Source organism: Gossypium arboreum, chromosome 8, assembly GCF_025698485.1.
Source record: "Gossypium arboreum isolate Shixiya-1 chromosome 8, ASM2569848v2, whole genome shotgun sequence".
Lineage (NCBI taxonomy): Eukaryota > Viridiplantae > Streptophyta > Magnoliopsida > Malvales > Malvaceae > Gossypium > Gossypium arboreum.
In genome coordinates this window covers 141,747,174-141,760,109 of record NC_069077.1, presented here as the reverse complement: position 1 = coordinate 141,760,109, position 12,936 = coordinate 141,747,174, and positions in this window count along the sequence as shown.

The following is a 12,936-nucleotide window of genomic DNA, read 5'->3' as shown; positions in this document are numbered from 1 at the left end:
GAAAAATTTACGGAATTGGATTTCGAGTTTTGTAACTCGAGATATGATTTTTAAAGCGACTATGATGCAGTTAGCCAGCTTGTCTGGAAATTTTAAAATGAATTGTATGAGCTGTTTAATTAATGAATTAAGTCCGTTAACACCTCATGTTCGACTCCGGAAACGGTCTCGGGTACGGGGTGTTACACGATTTACATGAAATTGATTCAAATGAAATTTAGTTAAGTTTGACTTCGAATGTGTAAACATATTGATAGAAGTGTAAATTAAAATGAATATGTGATCTTGTGCATAGACATTTATTTATCCTTATGAATGCTATTTCTTTTGTGTTTTTGTTTCAAATGATTTCCTTACTTATAAGCTTACTAAGCATCGAAACGCTTACTCTGTTGCTTAAATTCTCTGTATTATAGATTTTGTTCGTCAGCTATCGGACTCGGAAGTGTCAAAGTCGAAGTCATCCATACTATCTAAGCCCCTTTTTGGTACTCTTTTAGTTGAACTTTGATAATGACATGTATAGGACTGACCTTTGTTGTTAATTAAGTATCTTTTGGTAATGTATATTCGTATAGCCATGCGAAAATGGCTTGTATATTTTGAGTGTAGTATTATAATCATTTTATATATATGGTCTTATGATATGGTTATTGAGTGGTATGGAAATGCTTGGTAATGATTAGCCATTGGAATGGCTAATCATGATCATATTTGGTGCTATGTATGTCAAATTGCTAGCTAATCCATAGAAACCATGAAATAGGTAAAATTTACCACAAAATAGATTCAGACAGCAGTAGTGACGTGAATTTGAAAAATCACTAAAAATAGTAGAAATGGAATTAAATAATGAATAAGTTATAGAATCGAAGCTTGATGAGTCTATTTTCATATGGAAGAAGCAAAACAGGTATATGAGCTATATTTTATGAGATGTTTAAATTTTTGTGAAACAGGGCCAGAGTGATTTCTGGATCCCCTGTTATGACTTTGGAAATTCACCATAAATTTTATAAAGATAATTATAAGTCATGATTTATATGTACAGATTTAGTATTGAGTCTAGTTTTATTAGAGACAAACGGCATAGTCATTGAAGCTCTGTACAGGGAGATATCTGATTCGTAATACACAGAGGTCAGAGTAGTTGAACCTTGATTCAGGGGAGACTTTAACTAATAAACTGTACTAATTAGCCCAACCAAAAATCTGAAAAAAAATTAGTAGATAGATGTATGAGTCTAGTTTCAGGAAAAATTTACGGAACTAGATTTTGAGTTTTGGAACTCGAGATATGATTTTTAAAGCGACTGTGATGCAGTTAGCCAGCTTGTCTGGAAATTTTAAAATGAATTAAGTCCGTTAACACCTCGTGTTCGACTCCAGCAACGGTCTCAGGTACGGGGCGTTACATTTTATTGGTATCAGAGCCACGGTTTAGTCGATTCTAGGACTACCGTAATACGTTTGGATCTAGCTATACATGCCATTATGCGTTTATTTGATAGTGTGGCGATTTCTGACAGTTAAAAATGTGTTTATTTATAGTAATGGATCCCGATCCCAACCGAGCGGTAGTTGATGATGTTGAGAGTGTAGCGCCTGCTCTCGCACATGGGATGGCGCCGGTGGACTCTCAACCTATTGCTAGTAATCAGAATGATGAAGCTAGGCAGGCTTTTTATAGCGTGATGAATGATTGGTTCAATCAGTATATTCGAACTAATACGGCTGTTCCACAACCCTCACCCCCGATTAATACACCCCCTGCACCCGCGATACCTCCGGTGATTGATCAGATGAGGTTAAATAAGCCCCCGGTAGACAGAATTTGGAAACACGGGGCTACTAAATTTAAAGCTACAGACAGCGATGATGCGGAGCAAGCTGAGTTTTGGTTGGACAACACTATTCGGGTTTTTGATGAACTATCTTGCACACCCGATGAATGCCTGAAGTGTGCTATATCTTTGCTACGTGATTCTGCCTATTATTGGTGGAATACTTTGGTTTCGTCGTGCTTGAGAGAACGGGTTACTTGAGAATTCTTTCAAACCGAGTTCGCAAGAAATATATCACCAAAGATTCATCGATCAGAAACGGAAAGAATTTCTTGAGCTTAAGCAAGGTTCTATGTCAGTTACTGATTATGAGTGAAAGTTTGTCAGACTTAGTAGATACGCTCAGAAATGTGTTTCGTCCGAGGCTATCATGTGTAAACGCTTCGAGGACGGGTTGAACGAAGATATAAAACTGTATGTTGGCATTCTTGAAATTAGAGAATTTGTAGTACTTGTCGAGCGAGCTTGCAAAGCCGAAGAGCTCAGTAAGGAGAAAAGAAAAGCTGAAGTGGAAGCAAGAGAGTTTCGTAAGAGATCTTCGGGAAAGCCCTTTCAACAATCATCGAAGAAATTTAGAAATGATCCAGGCCGATCTAAAGACACTTCGGGCTTTTCCAGACGAGATCGTGATCGACCCCCTGTGAGTACGCGAGTCACTTCGGTTGCCAGTGTTGGAGATGATCGTCGGGACAGGACAGAGTGCCAGTATTGCGGTAAATGGCATTCGAGGAGTTGTAGATTCCATGACCGCTCCTGTTATAAGTGCGGATCAGCTGACCACTTTATCAAAGATTGTTCGAGACTGTCTGAACAGAATGTAAAACAGAGTGGGAAACTGGGTGCTACTACAGCACGAGTGTAACGCCCCCTTTACCCGAGACCGTCGCCGGAGTCGAGCACGAGGCATTACTAAACTTATTTGAGCACTTAAACAAATTCAAACAATTTATATCACACTTTCCAGACAAGCTATCCAACTGCATTACAGATGAAAAAAAAATCATATCTCAAGTTACAAAACTCGAAATCCAAATCCGTAAATTTTCCCCAAATCTAGGCTCATATATTTACTTACTAATTTTTTCTAGAATTTTGGTTGGGCCAATTAGTACAGTTTATTAGTTGAAGTCTCCCTGCTTCGTGGTTCAACTGCTCGACCCCTGTTCACTACGAACCAAATTTCTCCATGTACAGAATTAAAATAACCAAGCAGTTTATTTCTCTTAAAATAGACTCAATAAGGAATCCACACATATATCGTATGACTCCTAATTAATTTTTACAATTTTAATGATTTTTACAAATCAGAACAGGGAGTTCAAAATCACTCGACCTTGTCTCACGAAATTCAAATATCTCCGATATGAAAGCCTTTTGCTTACACCGCTTTCTTCTATGTGAAACTAGATCCAATAAGATTTAATTTCATATTTTATTCAACCTCTAATTAGATTTTCATGATTTATGGTAAATTTTCAAACTCAAACTACGCTACTAACCAAAAACTGTTTTAGTACAAAATGTTGTTAACTAGTTTATAACATCTTTACTTCATTTCATTTAAACTCTATACATGCCATATAAATCTTCAAACATAAAACAAAAGCTACCGGAATTGATCTGGATAGTGTGCTTTGTTGTGTTGATCCGATCTACCCACTTCACTTCAAGTCAATCTACATAAAAATATTAAACACACACAAGTAAGCTTATTGAAGCTTAGTAAGTTCATAGGTTAAAAGTAATGCTTACCAAACATAATATTTCCAAACAATACCAAAACATTTACTAAAGTTTCTGCGATTCACAACCATTGTTATAATAATTCACATAGTGAGCTCAACAAGAATAACTACTCAATCTCTTTCATTTGGATCACTTCTCTTTATTTCTTATAATCAAATTAGGAAACGGCTTACGAAATTGAGTACGTCGTTGCTCAATGCCATGATTCACAACTCAGTATGGTTTTCCTCATTGAAATACCATACCTACATTTTTCAACTCGGTATGGGAAATGCCATACCTACATTTTTAACTCAAGATGGATTTGATAATACCATACCTACATTTCACATTTCAAGATGGATAATACCATACCTACATTTCACAACTCAGTATGGATGATACCATACCTACATTTCACACTTTTCCATGGAACAACCATGGTCTTATCCGTCAATTCATCACACGTCACGATACTGAACGCATTACTCAATCCTGCGTTTTCCTAATTTGAATTTCCACATTTATTCTTTCATTAACAAAATCTACACAATCCCACAACAAATTCAGATATAATAACACATTATAAACTTCAATCATTCACAAATCAACATCTAATTCCAACCATATGAACTTACTCGCTAATTTGTAGAAGATATTGAAATTTAGGGACTATTCCACAACTTTTTCTTTTCCTCGTTCTTCTTGGATTCTTGATCTATAATATAAAATATTTCTACTCATTAGCATTTATTTGATTTCTATTTCACTTCACAATTTATGCTGTTCAAATTTCGAAATTGCACTTTTACCCCAAAATTTACAGCTTTCATAATTTAGTCCCCGCTCAATTCACCCATCAATTGAACTAATTTTTCTCAATTAACACTTTATTTTATCATTATAAACTATTTCAAAACCTTTTATATTCTGAATTTCAACAGCAACCTTCAATTCACAACTTTTTCGCAATTAGGTCCTAAATATCATTTCCTATCAAAATCACTTAATAAAACCACCTTAATATGAAATTAGAACTTAAATTTCATAATAATTCATTATAAAATTCCCTTATACATCCAGGGTAACTTCCAATTTCACCCATAAAATCAAAAACTAATGAATTCTACAAGTGGACCTAATTGTAAAAGTCATAAAAACATAAAAATTATCAAGAAAAAGCAAGAATTAAACTCACATGATGTAAAAATATGAAAAACCAGCTTTCTCCAGACCTTCTATGGCGTTTTGGCTGAGAAAATATGAAGAAATGTCTAGATTTTTCAATTACATCATTATTTAACTATTAACTTTTATCTATTTCCAATTTTGCCCCTTGTTCACATTGTTTTCTTGCTTATTTCATACCCAAACCATCCAGCCATTAACCTTTGGGTCTAATTGCTCTTTAAATCCATCTTTTTAAATACTTAAGCTATTTACTCACAAATTAACAAATTTTGTGCTATTTTCAATTTAGTCCTTTTTAATTAGTTAGCCATCCAAACGTTAAAATTTTCTAACGAAACTTTAATACTAACTCAATGACACTCCATAAATATTTATAAAAATATTTATAGCTTGATTTTCGACTTTGAGGTCTCGATACTTTATTTTTGACCCGTTTGACCTAATAAATTCTTTTAATTCACTAATTTCACCATTTCACAAATTCTTCTAAATTCTTACTTGACTCATAAATATTAAATTACTATCTTGTTCAATCTTATTTGTCGAATTTAGTGATCTCAAATCACCATTTCCGACACCACTGAAAATTAGGCCGTTACAACGAGGTAGGCCACCTAGGAATACGGGGAACGCTAGCAGCAATCAGAGAGGGTCTAAAGATGTTACCACTAGATCTGAGGCTCGTGCTCCTGCTAGAGCTTATGCTATACATGGACGCGAGGATGCTTCTTCGCCTGATGTTATTATCGGTACTTTCACTCTTTTTGATACTGATGTGATTGCTTTGATTGACCTTGGATCTACTCATTCTTATGTATGTGAGACTTTAGCATCCAATAAGACTTTACCTATTGAGTCTACTGAGTTCGTTATTAGAGTGTCGAATCCCTTGGGTCGTTATGTGCTTGTCGACAAGGTATGTAAGAAATGCCCCTTAATAATCTGAGGCTCCTGTTTTCCGGCCGACTTGATGCTTTTACCGTTTGATGAATTTGATGTTATTCTCGGTTTGGTTTGGTTGACCGTATATGATGCAGTTGTGAATTGTAAAAGTAAGACTATTGATTTGAGGTGTGCAAATAATGAGATAATCCGAGTTGAGTCTACTGTTTTGAATGGATTGCCAACAATAATATCCTCGATGTTAGCTCAAAAATATGTGAGAAAGGGATGTGAAGCGTATCTTGCATACGTACTTGATAATAAAGAATCAGAAAAGAAACTTGAATCGGTACCAGTGGTTTGTGAATATCCGGATGTTTTTCCCGAAGAATTACCGGGGTTACCACCTGTTCAGGAGGTAGAGTTTGGCATCGAACTTGTACCTAGGACTACACCGATTTCGATGGCTCCGTATCGTATGGCACCAACGGAATTGAAAGAATTGAAAACTCAGTTGCAAGAGTTGACGGATAGAGGTTTTGCTCGACCGAGTTTTTCACCTTGAGGTGCACCAGTATTGTTTGTGAAAAAGAAGGACGGAACCATGAGGTTGTGCATCGACTATCGTCAGCTGAATAAAGTGACAATAAAGAATAAATATCCGCTATCACAGTATTGATGATTTGTTTGATCAACTAAAGGGGGCCTCAGTGTTTTCAAAGATAGATTTGAGATCGGGTTATTATCAGTTGCGAGTTCGAAATTCAGATATACCCAAAACTGCTTTTAGAACGAGATACGGTCACTACGAGTTCTTAGTGATGCCGTTTGGACTCACTAATGCCCCTGTGGTATTTATGGATTTGATGAATCAGATCTTCAGACAGTATTTGGATCGGTTTGTAGTTGTGTTTATTGATGACATTTTGGTCTATTCGAAAGATGAAACCGAACATGCTGAGCACCTGTGATTAGTGTTGCAGATTTTACGGGATAAGCAGTTATATGCTAAGTTCAGTAAATGTGAGTTCTGGTTGAGAGAAGTTAGCTTTTTGGGTCATGTGGTATCTGCATCAGGTATTCAAGTTGATCCGAGTAAAATTTCAGCCATACTTAACTGGAAGCCTCCGAGAAATATTACTGAGGTTCGGAGCTTTTTGGGACTTATCGGTTACTACAGACGTTTGTAAAAGGTTTCTCGATGATAGCCACACCAATGACGAAACTACTTCAGAAAGATGTTAAGTTTGAATGGACAGAAAAATGTCAGAAAAGTTTTGATCAACTAAAAACTTATTTGACTGTAGCTCCAGTACTAGTGCAACCCGAATCAGGCAAAGAGTTTGTTATTTACAGTGATGCATCCTTACTTGGGTTGGGTTGTGTATTGATGCAAGAAGGTCGAGTTGTAGCTTATGCGTCGAGGCAATTGAAGCCACATGAGACAAATTATCCAACCCATGATCTCGAATTAGCTGCCATCGTATTCGCTTTGAAAATATGGCGACATTACTTATTTGGTGAGAAGTGCCATGTATTTTCGGATCACAAAAGTCTCAAATATTTGATGACTCAAAGAGATTTGAATCTGCGACAAAGACGTTGGCTTGAGTTGTTAAAAGATTATGAGCTTGTCATTGACTATCATCCGGAAAGGCTAATGTGGTTATGCGATGCTTTAAGTCGTAAATCACTTTGTTTGCTTTACGACGATGAATGTACACTTGTCTGTTCTATTCGATAATGTGTTAGTAGCGTAATTAAAGGCCAAACCATTGTTGATTCATCAAATTCATGAAGCTCGTAAAGTCGATGATGAATTGGTTGCAAAAGGGCTGAATGTGTTTCAATATGGAATCGAGTTTCAAATTGATGATGACGATTGTTTGAGGTTCGAAGTCGTTTGTGTGTTCCAAGAAATTCGAACTTATTTCGATGATTCGAAACGAAGCTCATTGTAGCTGAATGTCAATTCACCCGGGGAGTACGAAAATGTACAACGATCTGAGACGTCAGTTTTGGTGGCATGGTATGAAACGAGACATTTCCGATTTTGTTTCTAAGTGTTTAATATGTCAACAAGTGAAAGCGGAACATCAAGTGCCTACAGGTTTATTTCAGCCAATCATGATACCTGAATGGAAATGGGATCGAGTCACGATGGATTTTGTATCTGGGTTGCCATTGTCGGCAAGTAAGAAAGATGCGATTTGGGTTGTTGTTGATAGACTGACTAAGTCGACTCATTTTATTCCCGTACGTACGGATTATTCACTGGATAAACTAGCTAAATTGTATGTTTCTCAGATTGTAAGATTATACGGGGTACCTATTTCTATTGTGTCGGATAGAGATCTGAGATTCACCTCACGATTTTGGAAGAAATTGCAAGAAGCTTTGGGTACCAAGTTGCATTTTAGCACCGCTTTTCATCCCCAGACTGATGGTCAATCCGAACGAATAATTCAGATACTTGAGGATATGTTGAGATGTTGCATCCTTGAGTTTAGTGGTTCGTGGGAACGGTATTTACCTTTGATTGAATTCGCTTACAACAATAGTTTTCAATCAAGCATTAAGATGGCACCTTACGAGGCTTTGTACGGTCGTAAATGCCGTACATCGTTGTTTTGGACCGAGCTCGGTGAAAGTAAAATTTTCGAGTTGATTTGATTAAAGATGCTTTGCGAAAGTAAAATAATTCGTGAAAGTCTCAAGACGACTTCAGATCGTCGTAAGTCTACGCGATTTGAAACGAAAAGACATTGAGTATCGTGGGAGATAAAGTGTTTCTTAAAGTTTCACCTTGGAAAAAGATACTCAGATTTGGCCGTAAGGGCAAATTGAGTCTGAGGTTCATTGGGCCGTATGAAATATCCGAACGAGTTGGTCCAGTTGCATATAGATTGATTTTACCCCCTGAACGTGAAAAGATTCACAACGTTTTTCATGTTTCGATGCTTCGACGTTATAGATCTAATCCTTCGCACATAATTAATCTATCAGAGGTTGAAATTCAATCCGATATGAGTTATGAAGAAGAACCGATTCGTATCCTAGCTCGTGAAGTGAAAGAATTACGAAACAAAAAGGTTCCTTTAGTAAAAGTGTTATGGCACAAGCACGGGATGGAAGAAGCTACTTGGGAACCCGAGAACTCTATGAAAGAACGATATCCTAACTTGTTCACTGGTAAGATTTTCGGGGACGAAAATTTCTTATGTGGGGGAGAGTTGTGACAGCCCTAATGTGACCCTAGTCGGAAAGTGGTTTCGGGACCACAAAACTGAGTCATAAAAATAATTAACTGTTATTTTCTATGTTTATTGTGCATGAACATACATATGTGAAAATTTCATACTTTAATTTTGTCAATTATATATGAAATTATTAAATAGGACTTGTGTGAGAAAAATGAAAAGTGGTAGGCAAATTTTTAAGATGGTATATAATGAAAGTATTAAAAGGAAGGGTTTTGCATGTCAAATTAACCATTTTGTTATTAGTGGCCGGCCATGTTGTAAGTTAGTATAAAATATATGAATTTTATTTTAGCATTTTCTATTATTAAATGGCTTTAAAATATAGAATAATAATAGTTAAAGGAAGGAAATGGGTGAAAGAAACAAAGTCTTTATTCTTGTTTCTTCTTGGCCGATTCTAAGGGGGAAAAAGGGAGCAACCATTCGGTGATTCTAAGCCATAAATAAGGTGAGAAATTCATGTGAATTCTTGAAATTTTAGATAAATTTGAACTAGTTATCAAGTTCTTTAGGTAACCCATGTTAGAAATTTTGATTTGGGGATGACTAGAACTTTCGGCCATAGTAGTTATTGGGGATTAAGGTTTTTGTTTCATGTTAAATTGGATGAATCTTAGTGTATGGGTGTTTGAACTAAACTAATGATCAAATAGATGCAAAGATACAAAGTGAGAAGAATCAGCTATTATGTTTGATACTATTGCCGAATATGAAAATGTTATACTTGAATAATGTATGTGGTTGGAGTTGATAATATGAAAAGAATGCTTAAATGTGTTATAATTGATTAGGCGTTAAATTAAAAGCTGCTAAAATTTTCATTGTTTTAGCCGAATATGTGTTTGTTTAAAAAAGGAATTGTTGAAGAATGTATGTGAACTTGGCAAGTGTATTCGGCTTAGTACATAAATGATGTGAAAATTTTGGAATTTATTTTTGATTATGTGTATGTATGACCAAGTATAATCGGCCACATGAGTAAAATGAGTACTTGATGTTATATTATAATTATTGAGCTTAATTATATGGATGTATGTATATGTGGTCATATAATGGCGTTTTGGTTTGAAAGTTGAATGATGAATTGTTATTTAAATTATATGAACATTCGGCAAAAGTAGCCATGGTGTATAAAATTGTATTATTTATGAAATTTGTAAGTTTAAAATAAATTGTGGAAATGATAAATTATAATAAAATGAGTTTGATATGTGATTGTCGAATGTGATTAACAAGTAAACATTATTGGTAAAAATATTGAATACTTCTACTTGTATTCATTAAGCTCAAGGGCAAGGGGGATCAAAGTTGGATCGGGGAAAAGAGAAAGCAATAGAGTAATCAATCCACAACCGTTCCAATATACCGAGGTAAGTCTTTGAGTAACGGAACTTAGTTTATGATTTTATAGGTATCATATAAAAGCATAGTAGATAAGTTGTGATCTTATGGTTTTATATAAATTACATAGTGAAACAAATGATTTTTATTTTATATGACTTGGAGCTGAATGGTTAAAGAATTCATGTGGAATAACGAAATGAAATCGTAGACACGTGTATGTAGCTATTGAGCCGTAAGAGTAAGGGTTGATAAGCATGTTGAACTTGTTTTCTAGTAATGCTAATGGGTTATGATATATATATGTGCATAGCATTCGTGCGGGTTATTATAACCGGGTTAAGTCCCGAAGGCATTCGTGCTGGTTATTATAACCGGGTTAAGTCCCGAAGGCATTCGTGCGGGTTATTATAACTGAGTTAAGTCCTAAAGGCATTTGTGCTGGTTGTTACATCCGAGCCAAATTCCAAAAGTATTTATGTTTGGAAAGGTGCGATTCTGTCGTAATAATTCCGATTAATGTGCTCATAATCCCTAATATGACCAGGTATGGATCGTATATACATTGGAAAAATTTTGTATAGTATAAGTTGTGATTATGTAATCGAATAATGCTCTTCCGGCTATTCCTTAGGGTTATATGAAGTCTATAGCTCACTCGAGTTACATGAAATTGATTCAAATGAAATTTAGTTAAGTTTGACTTCGAATGTGTAAACATATTGATAAAAGTGTAAATTAAAATGAATATGTGATCTTGTGCATAGACATTTATTTATCCTTATGAATGTTATTTCTTTTGTGTTCTTGTTTCAAATGATTTCCTTACTTATAAGCTTACTAAGCATCGAAACGCTTACTCTGTTGCTTAAATTCTCTCAGATTATAGATTTTGTTCGTCACCATCGGACTCGGAAGTGTCAAAGTCAAGTCATCCACACTATCTAAGCCCCTTTTTGGTACTCTTTTAGTTGAACTTTGATAATGGCATGTATAGGACTGACCTTTGTTGTTAATTAAGTATCTTTTGGTAATGTATATTCGTATAGCCATGCGAAAATTCTTGTATATTTTGAGTATAGTATTATAATCATTTTATATATATGGTCTTATGATATGGTTATTGAGTGGTATGGAAATGCTTGGTAATGATTAGCGATTGGAATGGCTAATCATGATCATATTTGGTGCTATGTATGTCAAATTGCTAGCTAATCCATGGAAACCATGAAATAGGTAAAATTTACCATAAAATAGATTCAGACAGCAGTAGTAACGTGAATTTGAAAAATCACTAAAAATAGTAGAAATGGAATTAAATAATGAATAAGTTATGGAATTGAAGCTTGATGAGTCTATTTTCATATGGAAGAAGCAAAACAGGTATATGAGCTATATTTTATGAGATGTTTAAAATTTTGTGAAACAGGGCCAGAGCGATTTTTGGATCCCCTGTTATGACTTTGGAAATTCACCATAAATTTTACAAAGATAATTATAAGTCATGATTTATATGTACAGATTCAGTATTGAGTCTAGTTTTATTAGAGACAAACGGCATAGTCATTGAAGCTCTGTACAGGGAGATATCTGATTCGTAATATACAGAGGTCAGAGTAGTCGAACCTTGAAACAGGGGAGACTTTAACTAATAAACTATACTAATTGGGCCGACAAAAAATTCTGAAAAAAAAGTAGTAGATAGATGTATGAGTCTAGTTTCAGGAAAAATTTACGGAACTGGATTTCGAGTTTTGGAACTTGAGATATGATTTTTAAAGCGACTGTGATGCAGTTAGCCAGCTTGTCTGGAAATTTTAAAATGAATTAAATCCGTTAACACCTCGTGTTTGACTCCGGCAACAATCTCGGGTACGGGGCTTTACACCAATGGAGTTAAATTTGTGAACAGCAACATGGAAGTTATCCAAATGAGTTTATTAATAAAATTGTGATTTGCAAGATGAATTAGTTAAACTAATAGATATATGATTGTGTACAATATTCGATAAGATTTGTGTTTTTATGCCTATGAGCTTACTAAGCTTATATAAGCTTACTTGTGTATGATATTTGTTTTGTAGATTGACTTATATACATACGGAGGATCGGATCTACATCAAGGATCACACTATCCAGATTTACTCCGGTAGATTTTGTTAAACAACTTTTTGATTTATATGGCATGTATAGGAGTTGATTTGATAATGTGATTGTGTGAATGATTAAGTATGCAAAGTATGTTGAATGTGATGTTTTGTGTTTGCAAATAAAATATACATGTTTTGGCTTGAAATAATTAATTGGTTGGATTCTATTAGTGTATAGTTGTGTTTAAGTACAGGAAATGGATAAATGAATGTTATTTGATCAAGATTTATAAGTCAGTGTTTTGGGCATGAACTAGGTGTGTTTGATACGTGAAAATAGCTTAAAAATGGTGAAAAATCAGGTTTTCACACGGCCAAGTCACATGGGTGTGTGCCCAGGCCGTGTGGCAAAGTCAGAATTGCCCACAGGCTAATCCCACGGTCGTGTGAATAAAACAGATCTGCCCACGGGTTGGCCTTACGGGCAGGCCACGCGGGCATGTCCCAGGCCACACGGGCATGTGCCCCTATTTTCAAGGAAAAGTTTCCAAAGTTCCCAGTTTAGTCCCAAATTACTTCCTAAGCATATTTTGGGCGTCG